The sequence below is a fragment of the Rutidosis leptorrhynchoides genome, chromosome 10, assembly GCF_046630445.1.
Source record: "Rutidosis leptorrhynchoides isolate AG116_Rl617_1_P2 chromosome 10, CSIRO_AGI_Rlap_v1, whole genome shotgun sequence".
Lineage (NCBI taxonomy): Eukaryota > Viridiplantae > Streptophyta > Magnoliopsida > Asterales > Asteraceae > Rutidosis > Rutidosis leptorrhynchoides.
In genome coordinates, this window is record NC_092342.1 from 147,478,971 (window position 1) to 147,483,773 (window position 4,803).

Consider the following 4,803-nt stretch of genomic DNA (forward strand, 5'->3'; position numbering starts at 1 on the left):
ACACGATAGGTCAAAGATGTTCAATTAGTCCTATGGCTCGTTACGACTCGATTATTTAGCATGTGAAATCAAATTGCCAAGTTTCATGCAAGATACAAGTGTATAAATAAGTTAGGAAGGTTGCATAATCATTTGGTTAAGTTTGACAAAAAGTCAAACTTTGGTCGGTCAAAGTCAACGAAAGTCAACACGTTCGGGTCGGGTTCCGAAGTATTTTTCTAATCTTAGAAATCATATATGAGCATGTTGGCCAAGTTACATGTTAATCGGAGGTGCGTAGCATGCCAAACATTATTCAAAAATTGACCAAGTTGGACAGAATTCTGGCCAGGCCATTTGGCGCGCCGCGCGGGGTAGGGGCGCGCCGCGCCACCCTCTGTGCAGGGATTTCTGGTCAGTTTTCAAAGTATGCACGAACCAAAACACAAACAATCACATTTTATGATCCGCAAACAATTAGAACATGTATTTTATATCATCGGAAAGCTATTTCGACAAGGAATACAACTAACCACATATCATCAATCAAAAACATCATTTACAATAAACGAAAACTCGTCAATTGAGCGCGAAAGGTTTATTTTCAAGTTTCAAGTTCGTAAAACGTATTTTATGATTCGGGAATCCAATTTACACATACGATATGCCGTTTTGAAGGTAATCAAACACACATTGCAACTAAACACTTATCAACAACAATTCATAGCATTTGATGCACTAAAAGTTCATATAAAGCTTATCAACCCTAATCCAAAATCACCAAAATCACTAATCAAGTTTATGAAGTTTTACAATTCAACCTACGCATCAAAACGAAGCTAGTGATACTAGTAACACAATTAAAACATGAACTTTAACAATCAAACAACATTTAATCTTCCAAAATGCAAGATTAAGCAAACCCATTTCAAATGTTCAAACTAGTTACTCAAAACAACAAATCGAGCAAACCAAACATATATTCATGTTAGACTCGAGCCATAGACACTAACTAACACCATTTCAAATCAAAAACACGAATTTAGAGAAATCTAGAGTTTTAGAAATGTTACCCAAAATCGATGAAGTTAGTATCAAATCGTAGAGAATGATGAGAGGATTCCAAATATGTAATCGGATTTGTTGTGAGCTTCCAAGATTGAATTTAGATGATGAATGAATGGAATGGGTTTGTGTGTGTTCTTGAGATGGAGAGAAAAAGGGAGGAGGAAGATGATGGAATGGATGAAATGGGTTGACTAGTTGACCTAGTCAACTAGTTTGCCCATTTGGCAACTCCGGTCCCTCGAGTTTCAAAGCGGGTGCGGGATTTAACCGATCGAATATTTTTAAAACGTAAGTTAACGAGAGATGTTATAATTAAATGACGGAATTATTATGAATGTTAGTCAACGGAAACTACGAATTTAAATAACGAAAGGTATTATTTAAAAGAAAAAGACGGTGTTAAAAATAAATTTAACGGAAAAACGCGGGATGTTACATTATCCACAACTCAAAAGAAATTTCGTCCCGAAATTTAGTTGGGAGTAGTAGTCGATATCTCTTACTCGAGACTTTACGTTGTCAATGCTATGAATAAGTGAAAGTACGTTCTTGAGGGTTCTCATGAATTTGGGTAGTCAGGGTTTTCTTTTTTTTTTTTTTTCCGTTGTATTAAGGTTCGGTTTTTACGATCCCCGGTCTCAACTGGTTTTCCTATGAAGAGTAGTTTGTCATCGATAGTTGGTGTATCTAGCAGGATTGCACGTTCCTGTTCCGCAGGACACGTTTCTAAGTTTGTTACATGAAATGTAGGGTAAACGGAAACTTAATCGAATCAGAAGTTCCAAACGGTAGGAAGCGGTTCCAATACGCCCCAAGGTTTCAAAAGGGTTAACATGTCGCGGGTTTAACTTTCCCTGATTCCCGAAACGGATTACACCCTTCCAAGGTGCGGGTTCTCAATATTACGCGGTTACACACTGGGATTTGTGAGGTTCTCCTCTAAGTTTGGTATAACTCTTCTGGCGACAATGGGTTGTCTCGAGCCCTTCTCGGACTTGAACGATCTCAATTGTTGTTTCTTGATGGAGTTCAGATTTCGGTGGTTGATGCTTTGGTTAAATGAACAGGGGTATGACATTAGCGGTCATATAAGGTTTCGAAAAGTGCGCGTGAACACACGAGTGGTAACTACTGTTGTAAGAGTGATCTACTAAAGGTGACAATACGAGTTTGTGAGATGTCTTTCCAAGACGTAAATCGTTCGTTTGCTCGGTTCGTCAGTTTGTGGGTGGTACGCGGTACTCATGTCTAAGCAGGTTCCCAAGGTTTCTTGTAAAGTTAGAAGTGAAACGAGTATTTCGATACAGAATAATTGACAAAGATACACCGTGTCGGAAAAGAATCTCTTTAGATACGTTTGAACCAGTCAGTTAGGGTTCGAAAAATGTTCGTTAGGACTATTCACCCTCGTGGCGAATACTTATGTAATATGAGGAGTTTCTCTATCCATGGAGAAATGTTACAAGGAGTTTCTTTAAACGGAATTGCGAACGGTAAAGATAGTAGTGAAATGAGGACTTAGAATAGGATGAGTTTACATCTCGAGGTTGCTATAACGTGCCTCTAGTTGTCAAAAGTTGAAGTCTGAAAGAGAAACGAGGTAGTACACGTAGTTGTATAGTTCGGGGTTGAATAATAGTTGACCGATTATCAGAAACACAAGGGCGTTAAGTCAAAGAAGAGTGAAGTATCGTTGGATTGTGTGTTATCTTAATTTCTAGTAATATCAGACGGTAACGGTGAAACAACAGAGGTATGTAGTGTGGTACGTGATGACAAGAATATTGATCGGATCCACAATTTAGTATTTGAATTCTTCGTGCAAAATAACGAATTTCCGTCCCGTTGATTTCGAGTCGAGAGAGTATGCCTTTCGGCGTCCAAGTAGAATTATTTCCATATTTGAGTCCCATCTGGTGTTGTACGAATTTAGCTAGAAATGTTGGTGTGAAGAATCACGCTCAAGGTTCGATCGTGGAGAGGTTAAAGTCGTGTAATACGAGAAAAGTCAGAAATGAATCTTCGGTAACAACCGGTGAGATCTAAGATTTTTACGAATACAAGTCTGAGTTGGGAGAGTTTCCTGATTACATGTGGCTTGATTTCGAGATTGATTGTAATTCCTTGACCATTAACTTCATGGTCTAGAAAATTGGACTTCGTTCAACAGAAATTCTCACTCGGAGAATTTGGTATAAAGTTGCTCTTTTCTCAAAAGTTCGAGCGTAAGATGGTGATGTTGTTCGTTTTCCTTCTTTACTTGAATAACTCAAGATGTCATCTATAAATACGATAACCGATTTGTCTAGATAAGTTTGCATACGTGGTTTAGGAGGTTCATGAATACGGACAGAGTCCTAAATAAATCGAATGGTACTAAGAGAGATTTACAACTAACGTTGTGAGTTCGGAAGATGGCTTAGGAGACATCGTCTCACTTAACCCCCAATTGATGATAACCGGAACGGAGGTCGATTTGGAACATACGGGATTCGTGCAAATAATCATGAGGTCATGGATGCGAGGGAGAGGGTATCGGTTTCCAACCGAAAATTACTCAGTTCACAATAATCTATACAAGATGATGGGGAAACATTTTTTTTTTTTTTTTTTTTTTTTTTTTTTTTTTTTTTTTTTTTTTTACGAATAGGTTCCGAGCTCCCTAGTTCTATAGGTGTCAAGTCAAAAGTCTTAACGTATTTCCTCCAATAAAATTTATAGGCACACAATATTTTTCCGTTGGTCGCTTAAATTGCCTAAATAGTATCTAGGGGAAAAGATGGAAGGTAATGAGTACAAGTCAAAGTATTGGTTGTAAAACGTCTAGCGGTAATCGAATCGAACGAGTATGAAATATACGGGTTGTTGTGAAGAAACGTACCCGTGACTAGTCCATCATCGTCTCGGGCATCCTAGGTGTCGATGTTGTAAGTTCAACGGCGCGCGTTGGTTTTTGCTTTATTCTTTGGGCATTCATTCCTAAAATGACCCGATTGGCCACATTTGTAGCAAATACTCGGCTTTGGTGCGCCGGGCCCCTTTTGAGTGACGGGGGCGGTACTTCCACAATACTTGGCAATATGACCACTACCTTGGCACCGATGGCAAATTAGCTTGCCACATTCACCAAAATGATGCTTGTGGCATTTTTTGCAAAAAGGTCGTGTCCCGGCATAACTTTTCTTGCCGACGGGGGTGAGAGGTTCCTTGGAAAAGTTGTTGTTGTAGTTACTCGATTGGGGGGCTTCCCATTTTCTTTTGTTGTCACCCGACTCATCCTCGGCTTTAGGTGCCGGCACTTCAATCTCGTCTACCGTTTCGATCAATTGACGGGCCATATTCAGGGCCTCTTGGTGATTACTGGGTTTGGATGACATTACTCCTTGTTTGATGCTCTGGGGAAGACCATCCATGTAAAGTTCAACCCTTAGAGGTTCGGGGGTCACGAGGTTTGGGCACATCAAGGATAGCTCAGAAAATCGTTGATTATATGCCTTTAGGTCATTCCCGACCGCTTTTAAAGTTCTTAGTTCGTGTTCGAGCTTACGGGTCTCTTCGCGCGGGAAGTATTCGGTGATCATCTTTTTCTTTAAGTCGGCCCATGAGAGAGTGTGAGCTTCCTCGATACCCACCGACAGCACATACGTATTCCACCATGTGAGGGCGATACCGGCGAAAGTGTGGGTGGAATATTTGACTTTGTCTTGGTCCCGACAACCGCTTATGCTAAAAACGGCTTCTGTTTGCTCAAACCAT